The 15,224-nt window shown below is 45.1% G+C and overlaps 1 long non-coding RNA gene across 1 annotated transcript; it reads right to left on the reverse strand.

The window, feature by feature from the left end:
• Positions 1-662: 662 nt before the first annotated feature.
• Positions 663-13,164, reverse strand: LOC119856660. Its single transcript, XR_005293399.2, has 3 exons — positions 13,035-13,164; positions 4,843-4,974; positions 663-2,506 (listed from the first exon to the last, which is right to left on the reverse strand). It is a non-coding gene; the product is annotated as an uncharacterized LOC119856660 (long non-coding RNA).
• Positions 13,165-15,224: the final 2,060 nt, after the last annotated feature.

The raw sequence follows: 15,224 nt of genomic DNA on the forward strand, positions 1-15,224 counted from the left end.
TAGCAAACACTGGATAAATATGGAACAATATTTCACTGCTCCCTTAAAGTCAATATAATAATTTTCAGCAGACATCTGTTGAAAGGGGCTCCTATCCAACAGGATATCTTACTTTAGAAATCTGGGACAAAGCCTGATACCTAGACATGCTTCTTTCCCTTGAATAATTAGATACAATCTAAGCTTCAGAGACACTGATCCCATATTATTAACAATAGGGTGGTGGAAATGGGTCTGCAAAAAGTAGGACAGTTAATTGTGTGTGGGGGGTGGGTATGGACAATGGACCTGTAGATATTACAGAGAACATTCAACATAGGCAAAATGCCAATATTTAATTATATGCAATTAGAACAACATGGGCTTATAGGTTCGTGCCATACCTCTTGCTGTCAGGATGCAATTGTGCCTCACTTTCCACTTTGGTAGACCGTCTGTCTGTTACTGTTAGTTTACCTCTCTTTAGCCCCGATTCAGTAAAGCACTGAAGTACAGTCCCAATGGGATTTAAGCAGATGCTTTGTTTTAAGCATGTACTTCAGTGCTTTGCTGAATCAATGTCTCCCCATAGAGTTACTCTCCTATTGTGGATATTTTAGCCCTTCAGACAAAATTTAGAAGTCCACCCTTCCAGGGTAATAAAAGTACAAACAAAACCACAATCCTTAACTCTCCCCAGGCCACAGCTCCTTCTCTAGGATTCATGTGACCTTCCTGACTCTCTGGGTCTACGTAGCCCTTAAAGGGACCATAGCCTGTCATTGGGTCCAAGTGTCATTCTGGTGGCATCGAATGGCCTTCAGGATAGCAGAAACAGCCCTAAGAGGATGCCTGGTTAGCATACAGCCCTTATGCTGGCTGTACATCAGCTCTGCTCCTAGCCCCTAGTACAGACGGCTAGTTTTTAGCTCTCGCATCTCTATATGGTTAAACTGTCCTTTTTATATGTGAAATGTTTTGGATCAAATCATTTACAGGATATGCAACAGAGTGATAAGAGCAAGGCTAATGGTAATGAAAGTAAATAGATTGTAATAAGTGATACTGAACGCATGATTTGATTCCAGTGAATAAGTAGTGAGCTGTGGTTTATTAAATAAAGCATTGGCTCTCCACTAAAGAGCATCCTCCCATTTAGTCACCTCTCCTAGAGCTGCATTCAGATTACCACCCTGCGAACAAACAATTCACTACTTACATAGAAAAGATCATGGACTGCTACACGCAAACCATTTGGCCTAGGCACGGGGTGCAGAGTGCCTTTTTTTTTTTTAATTGCGAGAGGATGGGCTAGAGTTAAAAAGAAAAAAAAAAGCAGCTGTTACCTATCGCCTGAATGATTAGTTTTGTCTCATGACTAAATTTGCCCACTTTTAATAAAGTGAGAAAATAATTTCTATTCCAAACTCACTGTTTTTTATTAATGCAATCTCTACATTTTGGGAGGGAGGGGAAGATGGGGTTTCAAGCCCCTCCCCAAGCCCCCAGTTGTTTACATCCTTTCATCTAACCAGTATCTTCCCATCTTGTGAGTAGTCAAGACTTCTTGAGCAGGATAATTCTTTATAGAGAAGAAAGTGACATACACCCTGGGTGGCCTTTCCTCATCTATTTAGAACAGGTACCTCATTTCTGTTAATACTTTGAATAAGAATGAACAAAATAAAAAACAGATACCCAGCCCCAAATTTCAAACTGTCCAGCCAAAACACTTCTCCCACCTCTGCTTCCCTTCCCACGCTTCCACTTCCAGAATCAACGTTTCTCTCACCCTGTATCAAACACCCTCAAATCTTTTTTGCAAATCCATGCGTTTGGCTATCACTCACTGGGAAGGTGTCATTTCAAATCAGTTGGCTTGGAGGGGCTCTCTCTGCATGGTTTACACAATGGTTTACACAATAATCACTTTGCAACCTGTTACATTCAGAACAAGAGTGCTGCTTTGGAGCCAATAGGGGAGTTAACCTAGGAATGGTTGAAATACTTCACTTAGCTGCCTTAAACCTTGGGTTAACAAGCCTATCCTGTTGAGATATTGGGAGGATCTCCTGCAATGACATGTACATTTAACCCCTTTTATAGCTTCCAGGTATTTATTTCGCTGTTAGATGGGGCTGCATGGCAACAGACCATTTTGCAAATTTGCTCTCATAGGTGGTTTTCCCTCTCCCCACTGCTTACCAGTCTGCCACTGAAAAGGGGTACATGTCACTTTTGTGACTAGTCCACAACATGCAAGTTGCTCATTTTTAAAAACAATGAATTTAGAACTTCCAGGGGGCTCATGAACAGAAACTCCGGATGGAAAAATTCCTCATTTGTTGTGTGTTTCATAAGACATATGGTGCATAGTGTTGCAGTGACTTGAGCCAAGGAAGAAGCACTGCCACAACCATCTTGACAGAGGTAAACTTGAGGCATGATCCTCGAAACCTTCAGCTCCTGGGAAGCCAATGGACCTTCTGCCCAAGGAGGGCTCGATGCAGAAATTAGGGATTTCCTCCTAGGGTGATGCAATACTCTGATCAGAGGCAGCTCAGGAAACCCCTTTTCATTTGTACAAACCCCAAACCTCTATGCATAACTGGAGTGAAGCTAAAAAGAGTTCAAGATACAACTCCCTGATTTTAGTCAAACGTGTCAGTCCCATCACAGACTCCTACGAATAAAATCCAGTGGGACTTCCCTCCCCCAACATGTTTACTATTGTCACACATTTATAAAGCACCCATCTCCACAGGATTTGCATGCCCTTTGCAAGGGTTGGAATTAAAGCAAACAACGAACTTAATATAGGGAGCACCATAACCACGCAATGCCGAACTTGCTGTTCTTAAAGGAAAGGGATGGGAAACCCTCATCAAGTCAGTTAAATGCCAGTGGATTCAAGTGCCTGCGTGGTTAACAGAAAGCTTGGTCAGAGAGGTGTTGTTCCTTCCAGCACACGCCTAGACAGAGCACTGAGCTTGAACAATCAGGCAGTGTTTGTCCCCACTGCAATCTGCAAAGACCTCACCAGCAGAATCCTACTATGTTCATGACTGCAGCCTCGATAGCCCCTGTGGTGGTGGAGTAATCGAGCAGAATTCACCACTGGGGCACCTCCTGCTGGCTGTGCTGGGATTTAGCTCTTGGTTGCTGGTGTGCCTTCCTCTAGTTGTGTCTCACCACCATCACTTCTGCTCCACCTCTAAGACCCGCATTGCTCCCCAGCATCCTCTGCTGGGCACAGCCAGCTGGGCTGTGCCCCACTCCGCTTTCTCCCCGCTTCCGAGGAATCAGCTTCCTCTAGTCCATCCATTTGCCGCTGTAGCCTAATATGGCCTTCAGTCTAGCCCCTCACCTCAAGGGTCAAACTACAGTCCAAACTCTGGCCAACCCCCTCTGTGGCAAGTAGGGAGAAAGTGGGAGGAGGGGCCCAGGCCCACCTGCTACTCTGGGCCCGACCCAGGTACCCTATAGCCGGCCACCACATGGTGCTGCTGCTCCTCCAACTCCCACGGCCTATCTCCCTGGGCCACTTCCCCACAGCCCTAGCATCTTCCCAGCCCTTTGTATCAGAGGCCTTAGGCTGGAGCTCCTACGGAGCTGCGTGGACCCCCTGGTCCTAGCTTCCCACATCCCATTGCCATGGTCCCACTTCCAGTGGCCTAGGGCCAAGTCCTTCCAATCCTCCCCTAAGGATTGGGACTTTCCCTGGACCGGGAGTCCTGTCCTTTGCTGGATCAGGAAGAAGGCCTGGAGTCAGTTTAAAACCCAGGCTTTTATAGAAAAGTCTGTCTGTTGGTCTCTGGAGAATCCAGTTTGAACTAGTGTATGCATCTCTCCCCAGGGGGCTTCAAAGGGCTTGAGGAAGTTCACTAGCATCCCCACTCCCTATGAGAGAAGGTACATATAATGCCACACCACTACATACACAATTACCTTTTTAATCTGAGGTACCCACCCCGGAAGTATTACCCTCATTCAATAATTCCATGAGGTCTGTTCAGAATATTACAGGATATTTTCAGGGTATCACAACTGGTTTGGGGCTCAATCCTGCATCCTAATTCCCCAACCTTCTCCCCTAACATTCCTCTCTGTGGTCATCTCATTGAGGATACAAGATTTCAGCAGGAGTTTGATTTGTGAATTGAATGCAGGGTTGGGCCCCTATTTATACATCCATTTTTCTGCCTCTTTGTTTTATATGTTCCCTTTTTATGCCATCTTCCCTACTCAGGTATCTTCCCACTGGGAGAAAAGAGAACATCCTTCCCTCTACCCATACATAGCTTTCCTTTCCCACAGATCCAGGCAGAATGCTGCTACCGTCACTCCATGAATGCACTGGGGGCTAATGGCTAACAGCCATTAGCTCTCCACAACCCCCATTGCCAGTCAGCCCCCCTCCCCCGGGGGGCAAAGCCAAGGATCCATACTCAGGTACCTGCTGGTATCTGGCAGAAGGCACTGTGTGAAGTGCACATTATCTTTTTCTCCAGCAACTATAAGTGCTGCACAGCATGTCCCAGTGCTTCCGGGGCATTCTGTCTCCACCTGCCCTGCACAAACGAAGTGCCTCAGGCTTCTTCCGCTCAGCTTACTACAATTCAGATGTCACTGATGAGCACAGTATGAAACCCACGGACAGATCCACACCCGGCATTCTACCCTGGTTATCCCTCTTGGCATAGCAAAGACATTGAACGGATCTTTCTGTGGAAGCAAAGCATACTCTGGGGCAGAGTCCAATTTCCATGGTAGTTTGCATGCAGATCTTGACATAAAGCGAACATATTTGAGCAATATTTGAACTTTTTATTGTTCACTTTTCAATCTGATGAAAACAAATACCTCTGCATCTGAAAGGGACAGGCCCAGTGGCTGGGCAGCTGTGAAACCAGCACTACCATGGCCTTGCTGTTCCTGTTCCACGGATGAATCAAGACATCAGGCTCCTGGCAATTTTCATGAGCAGTGAATACACTTAAAAAAAAAAAAAGCCACACATGATTAAAAGGAATTAAATCTCAGCAAGATCTTTCCCTTCCCCCAGACACTGCACCAAATCATTTTCACAGATTATCAGGATGTGTGAAATTGCAGATTAATTTTATAAGTTTTGTTTTCACCATGAAACGTGGAGGCCTCGAACCTCAACCTCTATGCAATTGCAACGGCAGCAAGCTCATTCTCAAGTCCCTCTGTAGGCCCCAGTTACGGGAAAGGTGCAAAAAGAGGGGTTAAGAACAAAACATCTTAAAAAGTTTTGTTCATTTGGTTTGATGTAACCCATCAAACCTTTTTTATTTTTGGTTATACAAGAGACAACTCTATGAGCTGCTGAGCTGGTGGGGTTTCCTTCACAGGTGTTGATTCATAAATACCACCACTGCAGCATCTTCTCAACACTTCATAAATGCATGGGCACTTAGGGTGTGTCTATACTGCAGCTAGAAGAGCGCCTACCAGTGTAGGAAGACAGACTTGTGCTGGAGAGGTCCGAGCTAGTGGGCTAGAAAGAGCAATGTGGAGGTTCCAGCTTGGGCTTTCAAGCCCACCCAACCCCTTACGCTGCAGACCCCAAGGGAGAATGTCCACGTGGCTATTTTTTGTACATTAGCTTGAGCCCAACTACTGCAAGTCTGTTTACTTGGGCTTGGAGGCCTGCTCCCAGCAGCAGAGTAGACATAGCCTTCGGGCTTGCCATTTATTGCTAGGTTGCACAGCCTTGGCACGTGGAAATCCACAGCAACAGCAAGGACAGAATTCTGATCAGTCTTCTTCAAGCGCATGATCCTGCAAGGACTCTGGTGCTGACCCAGCAAAGCACGCGCCTAGCTTTAAGCACAAGGCGTCTCATTGATTTCAGTGGGACCACTCATGTGCTTTGCTAATCGGGCCAGAGCCCTCAGCATCTTGCAGGATTGAATGCCAAAAGCACACATGCCCTACCTCTTGAACAAAAGAAGAATTTCCTACAGCTGCTAGGACATAAGACCATTGCAATTCTGGTTCTGTCCAGTAGCGGAAAGGACACACTAGCTTTCTCATTATTTAATTGTGAAGTCTTTGGGGGCAGGGACTGTCCTTTACTATATGTTTGTACAGTGATTAGCACAGCGAGGCCCTGTCCCATTGAGGCATCTCTTTTATGTAGACCGAGTTAGAGAATGCCTATCCCAAGCCCCCAGGTGCTTTATCCTTCTCCTATTGAAGTTAGTGGGAGATTCATCATGGATAGTAACTCACTCCGTGTTACACTGCAGCAACTGCTTAACAGCAGAAAAGAAACAAGACAGTGGGTTCGGGCTAAAAGCGAAGCATGCTCTGTCCAACAAATTGCAGGGGAAAGTTTAGGAAACAGAACGCAACTTGGCATTTCATCAGAACTCCATCGCTGACCACATGCTGTGTACAAAGTGCCACAAGAGCATAAGGATAAGTCTCTCAGTTTTAGGTCTTGTCCTAAAGACAGCAACTCCAACAGCATCACTCCCTTAACAGCAAATGGCACATCCGTTCATTACCGGCTCAAAGACTCACATTAACTTTGGGCCAGTCTCTCAAAGCTAAGAGATTTCAGAGTAGCAGCCGTGTTAGTCTGTATTCGCAAAAAAGAAAAGGAGCACTTGTGGCACCTTAGAGACTAACAAATTTATTTGAGCATAAGCTTTCGTGAACTACAGCTATCCAATGAAGTGAACTGTAGTTCATGAAAGCTTATGCTCAAATAAATTTGTTAGTCTCTAAGGTGCCACAAGTCCTCCTTTTCTTTAAAGCTAAGAGAGTAGTGCTTGCTCCGAGTGACCTGTCACACTTTCTGCATCACCCTCATTATTCCTTGGGAAGCTCTCATCCTAGTGACAACAGGGCACAGCCCTGTGGAAACTGGGAAGTCTGACAAAAGCACACCCGGAGGGGGCATGTCTGTTGCTTAATAATGGGCATGAGGGGTGGGGAAGATATTTTCCTATTACAGAGCCTGGACTCTCCCCTCAACCCTAACCTCCTAGGGCAGACTAGGACAAAAGGTGTCATGCTAGGTCAACCAACATGTGCTAAGTAACATTTGAAAAGGCTAGTGTAGGTGCATGCTACCTTTCACAAATGCTAAGATGGTAAGATTAAAGCCTAGGCAGATCTTAGACTTGAATTTGACAATTTAACATGTTGAGGTATACACCGCATTGTCTGCACTAATTCATGGTTCTCAACCAGGGGCCTGGTGACCCCCTAGGGGGTCACAAGGAGTTTTCTGGGGGTCTGTCAAGCAGGGCCAGCATCAGACTTAGTGGGGTCCAGGGCAGAAAGCCGAAGCTCCACTGTATGGGGCTGAAGCCCAAGACCCTGAGCCCCAACACCCAGGGCTGAAGCCGAAGCCTGAGCAGCTTATCTTTGTGGGGATCCATATGGCATGGGGACTCAAGCAATTTCCCTGTTTACTACCACCTAATGCTGGCCCTGGCTTTTTTTTGGGGGGGGGTACAGAAAATCAGTTGTTGTGACACAGGTGTGCGGTGGAGTTTTTATAGCAAGCGGGGGCTGAGGGGGACTCAGAAAGAAAAAGGTTCAGAACCTCTGCACTAGTCCCCCAACCTCAGTCTCTTGCTGTGAGTACAGTGAAGTCCTGGGCTATGGGCAGAACCTTTTGGGAGGGTACAAGACTAAATGAAAGTTTCATAGGCCAAGACTAAACGGGATGTGCTTCAAAGGCTACAAAGCATTACTTTTCCCTTCCGTGGTGGTTTTCCTTCCCCCATGTTTTAATGTGATAGATCGTTGGATAATGACAGACAGTGGCTCTGACTGACGCACACATACAGAATTACAGAGCATGGGAAATTGGATACTAGGCTTTATACTGTATTTCAGGGGATTCTGGTGGTAACTCCAGAAAGAGACACTATCAATGCTGTCACAATCCCCATGGCTGCAGGCATGCTGTCGTGTGTTCAATTTCCTGCCATCCGTTGTGTCTATTGCGCAGCCACAGAACAGAAATATGAAGTGTAACCGACTTAAAGATTTACATGAATGAAACTCCAGCTCTGTTTACACAAGGAAACTGAAGTGTTGATGAAGAGGTTTCAGCACGCATAGCCCTTAACTGATACCAACAGTGGTTTAAGTGTGTGTAGACTAGACACTTCCATTTTCAATATTGGCTTGGGGTGGGCGGGGCCACACCATTTTCAGTAACAATTTGATGTCTTTGTGTAGACAAGGCTTCTAAGTACAAGGGGGGAGGGGCAAGGGGATTGGACTGGGTGTGTGAAAAATCTAGATAGAAAAAAAAAAATCTGCCTTTCTACTTCCTCCTTCAGCTGCAACAAAAGATCCCCCTCAGCAAAGAGTCAAAGGGTCTTGAAATGTCTCCTTTCCCTCTGCTCTGTGCTCACATGGAGGCAGCATGGTGATCACACCAGCCTAGTTATCTTCACTCTGCTGCCTTCAAAGCCCTTCAGGATAGGCTACTTCACCTACTAGAGAGGCTAAGGGTGGCGGGGCTTTTTCATAGCTGAAGAGGGGGAAGGCATTTGAAGAACAGGCAGTGACCAAGTGCTATTTGGTCATTCACAGGCAATCTTGTTCAGAGTGCGCCAGTGGATAAGGTATTACGGACTTTACCCACCAGTCCTGAAGAACCCCATAGGACATTTTTGTATCAGGCCATGGGAAGAGCTGCTCTTTAATTCTGCATCTGGACACTCCTGTTTCTAAATGCAGAATCAGTCAAAACAAATGGAGTGTAAATGGGATCGATATTTCACATCAGCTTTCAAAGTGACTCAGGAGAGGCAGCTTGAGAAGTAGCAAGAATTTAATATTGCAGAAGCAGAGGCTCTTTATAGAGCTTGCTGCCCTCCCAGAATTCCTGAGACTCTAGCTGGGGCAGACCCTTTCCTTGCTTCCCCAAACTTAACACCTTAGAATTAAGCCAAAGCCAACAGAGACCCTGATGGATCAAATGGAATCAAGTATTAGAGCTTTAGGCCAGATTCTGATCCCCTTGACTTCAGAGGAGAATTACACCAGTGTGTTTAAATACAAACCTAAGTGCAAATTACAGATAAGTGGGGGGCAAACTTTTTGGTGTAAGTGGGTATAGCAACTATTGAAGACTATGGAATTGCACCTGCTCACAGAATAGCTGCATTGGGCGCATGTTGGGCCATATCCCCAGCTGGTGTAAATAAGTGGGGTTACATCATCTGATGATTTGGACTGTTTTAATTTAAGAGCCTGATTTGCAGGGTTGGTTTTCACTGCAGCATTAGCTCGATTCATCTACACTCAAGTTGACCTAACTCAAGTGATAGCGGCTGTGCTGCAAAACACTCAAGCTATACAGTGTGTTTGTAGCCGTACAGGATCCTGAGTCCCCACTGTTTCACTAGCTTGAATGTCAGCAACACTTGGGCTTTAACCTAGTCCTGTCCCACCAAGTTGCCAGGTAGCTTGAGTTTCAAGCATTACTTAATTCAAGGTAGAGATGTGTGTGTGGATGGAGGAGTCAGGTTGGGGCAACACTCAAGTTATACTGCAAGCTAACACTGCAGTGAAGAAAGTCCTCAGTTACATTGATGTAAAATTGGGAGCGACTCCACTAACATCAGTAGTTTTTTTTCCAGTGCAAGAAAGAAGAAAAAGTCAGGCCCTAGTGCTTCGTACCACTTGTCAGGTAACATATCCCCAGCATCTCTGGTCTTTGTTTCCTGTTTACTCTGTTCATCTCATCCTTCAGTTCACACATATTAACCACGTACTCTTAGCCAGGTTAAATAGAGGATAAGGCATATATGCAAATAAAGTGTCACCAGCAGCGATATCAGATCATTGACATCCCTGCAGTCCCCAAAGATTAGAATCACAAGAGGCAAGTAGTCCTATGGGAGTTGGAGAGTGCAGGTCTGACCAGTAAGTAGCAGCTCACCTGTGCGTCTGAAGACTGGAATGAGTCCACATGTTGCAGACAGACTTTACTACTACATAAAAATCTCACCCACACAGGGAGCTGGCTTTAGAACCTTTTCTGATCCAAAAAAGAGGCCTGAATCACTTGAGCTAAAAGTGCTTTCCCCTAGAGGGCTGCATCAGTCACTCACACATTCATACATACGGAGCCAATACATTACAAGACCTCAGTCCAAAGGTACTGAGAATTCCCCTAAGAATTAGATACAACAATCACCAGGACAATCAAGCCTCATGCTTAAGAATAAGTTGATCACCAGTGGGGGTCATACTTTCTTCCAAGTTGCCCTTCAGAAGGAACTCCCATAACCATCCCTAAAGCCACTTTATTGTTTTCCGTCAAAGCCCTCCTTAAAACTCTGCTTTGCTGTGACACCTAAAAAAGGTGTAACAGCGAGGCTGCTGGCATACAGAGACCACATCCCATCACGCTCACCAATACTATCACATTGTTTCCGTGCACTCTTCTATCCGGCTGTATCCATCTATTCTCTCTTGTCTTATACCTAGAATGTAAGCTCCTTGCAGCAGGGACCATCTTTTTGTTCTGTTTGTACAATAACTTGCACAGTGGGGTCCTGGTCCATGACTGAGGATGCTAGGGTACTACAATACAAAAACAAACAAACAATGAAAGCTTTCCAGCTATAGCGTGGCGCAACAAGACGAAGCTTTATGGGGGGGATTATGCATTCTGAATCAGCTAGCACCAGCCACTGTTGGGCCCAGATTATTTATTATTGACACAGTCATTAACATAGATTCATAGATACTAAGGTCAGAAGGGACCATTCTGATCATCTAGTCCGACCTCCTGCTCAACGCAGGCCACAGAATCTCACCCACCCACTCCTATGAAAAACCTCACCTATGTCTGAGCTATTGAATTCCTCAAATCATGGTTTAAAGACTTCAAGGAGCAGAGAATCCTCCCTCAAGTGACCCATGCCCCATGCTACAGAGGAAGGCGAAAAACCTCCAGGGCCTCTTCCAATCTGCCCTGGAGGAAAATTCCTTCCTGACCCCAAATATGGCGATCAGCTAAACCCTGAGCATATGGTCAAGATTCACCAGCCAGATACTACAGAAAATTCTTTCCTGGGTAACTCAGATCCCATCCATCTAATATTCCATCTCAGGGGATTAGGCCTATTTACCCTGAATATTTAAAGATCAACATGCACAGTGCAGTATTGAAAAAAGGCAGACAAGAGTTCAGTAAGTAGACTACTAGGCTGAGGTGGCAGCTCTTATACAGGACACAAAAGGAAATGTTGGACAATAAAAGATCAGAAAGGGAGAGAAATGCCACTATATAAAAAAACGAATTACTGCATGGCCATGCATTATTTAGATGCTGACCAACTATCTGCCAGCCCTAATCTTTAGAAACAATTATTTGGTTCTCTCTCACACACACAGACACATACCTCCCCCATTTTAATACAATGAAGGAAGATACCTAGAGAGAAGAGCTGGGATTATGCGGTGTTCATACTGTGGAGACAACATTGCTAAACTCTGTGAAAAATTGAAATTCCTTTCCATTACACAGGGCAAATTGAACAATAAGGAGAATACAGGAGTGACAAATTCCATTACTGAGATCTTTGGTATGAGAAAAAAAAAAGAATTACTCAGTGTGGGCAAATGATCCTGTGTTTAGAGAATAGAGCTGGCATTTTTCGGGATATTCTGACAGCTAGTGTGGCAGGGTACTCCACTCACCTCTAGGACAGAGCCGCTACTGGCTTTTCTCGGGAATAGCTCACCTGATCGACGCCCATTCCTGCTGCTGCTCACAGTCTCGCCACCTCTCTCTTTGGTCTGCAGCCCCTCTCCTGCTCCCCAAGCTATTGTTGCCTCTTCATGACTCAACCCTCTGACCAAGTCACCATATGCATTTTCCCCTTCTGGGGTATCAAAGTCTCTCCTCACCAGCGCTCCTGGGCAGTCTTCCCATTCACTGCCTTGTAGTGCCATCCCCCCAGTGGCTGGCAGGGGAACCTGGGCTCACTCTCTACTCTGGGTTCCAGCTCAGGGAGCCTCTAGCCAGCAGTCAAGGTCTGCTCCCTTCTAGACCTTAGTGCCTTTCCCTGAGACCTGTCCTACCTTCCAGGTAGTGCCCCCGGTTTGCCAGGCCAAATACACCTCCCTTCTCCTAGGGAGTAACTACAGATTTTCCCAGCAGTTCCCTCTGTTGCCTATTTTCTGCATTTATACTCCCAGCCCGGCTCATTCCTCCTCAGATGGGCTTCCTCATTCAAATAGGATTGCTGAGCCATCCGATTCCTCTCATCTGCCGACTGTTGGGTTAATTAGCCCCCTTCTTTGTCTTCATTAACCTTTTCAGGGCATGTGTGGGGTAAGCACCCCATTGCAGCAAGATTAGCACAAAGAGAATCATTTTTATCACTGATTTTGTTGGCCAGGGATCTCACAGTCGCTTATTCCTAAAAAAATCAATTCCTGCTCAAAACCTTCCATTACCAAAGGTAATTTGGTCTTTCTTAATTACAAGACACCGTACCTGAGCTAAATTAAGCTATAGCCTCTGGCAGCACATGCTCTATCAACCACAGAATGGACAGCAGGTGGACAAAAAGAACTCTGTACTCCTTCTTCTGAGCACAACAATGAAAGTGTACATTCATGTATCTCTTTTCTTCGAAAAGGATCAAAGAAACCCTTACAAACTATACAGACACATAAACAGCTGCTTCACCCACCTCAAAAATGCAGTAACCACTGGGGTGGAGCACAGCAGATGCCTATCAACCCACAGCAACACTACACAACTATTTAGGTTAGGAGATGAAGAACGCTGTATCCAAATGAAACTACAGGACATATTTTATGTAGCCAGAATGGAATTTGGCTAGGACCCCAGAGCCCTGGCTCAAAAAGTACCTACATAGGCAGAGGACATTTGTTACTTCAAGGATCTTGATGCTAGCAACAAGGCATAACAAGATCCAACAGCTGGCAGTTGAAGCTAGAAAAATTCATAGGGGAAGTAAGGCACAAATGTTTACTAGGGAGAGTAATTATCCACTGGAACAGCTTACCTAGGAATGTGCTTGTTTTTTCCAATCACTTGTAGAGCCTTTAAATCAATACTGGGTGTCCTTCTAAAAGACATGCTCTAATACAACCATAATTTTGAGCTTGATGCAGGAGTTAGTGGATGAGATTCTCTGGCCTGTGGGAGGGATGAATCTTTGATTACCCGGATCACCTCATTTTCACATCTCATCCAAAATCAACACCTCCAATACCCTGCTGATGCAGCAATTGAGCCCCAGCCCCAAAAGAAAAACACAACCTCGTGAGTTTCACAAAACTTCTTAGAGCAAACTGGCTTTTCTAATGAAGATATCCCCTTCAAAGGCACCCCAAGCCTAAAAAGAGAAAATTAGAACTTAAGTTAGTTATTAGAGGAGCCTCTGTAGTGTAATAGTTTTGCTCATCAGAGGGATGGTATGAGATTTAACTAGTTGTCTCTTCACATATCTTACCCTAGAACACAGCTCACTCAGTGAAGCCAATACGATATTCAGGCTCTAAGGACCTTATTCTCCATTGCTTGTACCTGGTGTTGTCATTTGCACCTGTGCAAAGTGGGTGTAAAATGTTCCCACCAGCGTGTGTGGAGTGAGTAAGGAATTCTGGTTTGGTAACACTTCTCACCCGCTTGTTGCTCACTGTACACAGGTGTAAATGACGACACCAGATGCATGGCAGGAAGGGATCAGGCCCAAAAGCTGGCAGAAGAAAAGGGGGTTGGTGGAAGGAAAGTTAGCCATCAAAATACATTATAACAAATAATAGAGTGGCCATGGGGAGAAATTAAATTGTCTTCCCTGAACTTTGGCAAATTGGCATTGAAAAGAGAAGTGTGAGTCATTAGACGAAAAAGTTAAGCAGCCCCAGAACCTGTCTCTTAGATTTTAAATCACACAAACACTGAATGGCTTATAGCTCTTCAACCTGCATTACCTGTCTTTATAAATATGGGTCATAGAGACATAATAAGAGAGACAAGAAGTGTGATCACAAAAATGGCACGGGGGAAGTTTCCAAAAGGTTATTATACAGGATTTTTTTCTTGACAAGAGAATACATTTCTATCTTGCTTGCTATCATTTCTTGACTAGGCACATGTGCTGCAGCATGACCAAAGCCACAGAAAGGCAAGGGTCAATGGGTGACATCTCCCTTTGAAATAGAATAGATCATTTGGGGATTGGATAATTCAGAGAATTATTAACAGATGCAGGGCCTTTTGTTACTATGTTACCAGTTCAGATTTGACCCTGGTCAGGAAAGGTTTGATCCTATTTCCTACCCTGTTGCAGTTTGGGTGCTCATGTGAAATGGTTGTTTAATAGATAGAGCCCTAGCAGGGAGGTATCTAGAGCAAAATAACATCATTAGAGTTGGTGCTAATCATGCTTGTAATACACAAAGCAGGTACAGCAGTGAGTGAGACAATACAAGCTTCCCCATGCTGTCCCACCTGTGTGACTTGGGGGACTACCAGCAGGAATATAAAGGGAGTTTGGTCTCCAAGGGCCATTCAGCCTTTGGACTTTCTGCTGATCTTGCCAACCAGACATCTAATATTTCCAGTGATGGTGGTGATTGCTGTGATATGGACACACTAGCAGCTGGACTGAGAAATATGCAACCTCTTCTAGAATGGGAGAGAAATGTAGCACACCCGCGGTACTTGATGAAAGGTCTGGGAGCAAAGGCATTTGGAAGTTATGCCTTGTAAGCATGCAACATTTTAACAAGCTAGTTCCACTGTGATTGGATCTCTGAAATGTTACCAGATTCTGTGGTGCCTTCTCAGATCAGTAACATATTCCGACAGGCCTGCTTATCATGCCACCTTCCAATCCATGCACACAATGACAGCTGAATATTTTATTCAGTCAGAATTCAGAGCACTTCATTAATAAGGTAGCAGAAGTAGCTTTCACTAGCTGATAGAGAAGAGGACTGGGAAATGGCAGACCTAGCCCCTAATCCTACAGACACTTACACACAGACCTAACGTTTTGAGTGGGATTACACACATCTTTAACTGCATGAGTAGTCCCATTCAGCTCATACATAAGTATTTTCGGTATCAGGGCTCAATTCTGCCAAACTCCTGCTGTGTCCATGTGGGGAAATCACAATGTGTCTTGGGCCCAGATTCTCCATCTAGAAGATTAGGTTAATAATAGTTACCCAATTTTATAATGTGT

This window comes from Dermochelys coriacea, chromosome 6 (assembly GCF_009764565.3).
Source record: "Dermochelys coriacea isolate rDerCor1 chromosome 6, rDerCor1.pri.v4, whole genome shotgun sequence".
Taxonomy (NCBI): Eukaryota; Metazoa; Chordata; order Testudines; family Dermochelyidae; genus Dermochelys; species Dermochelys coriacea.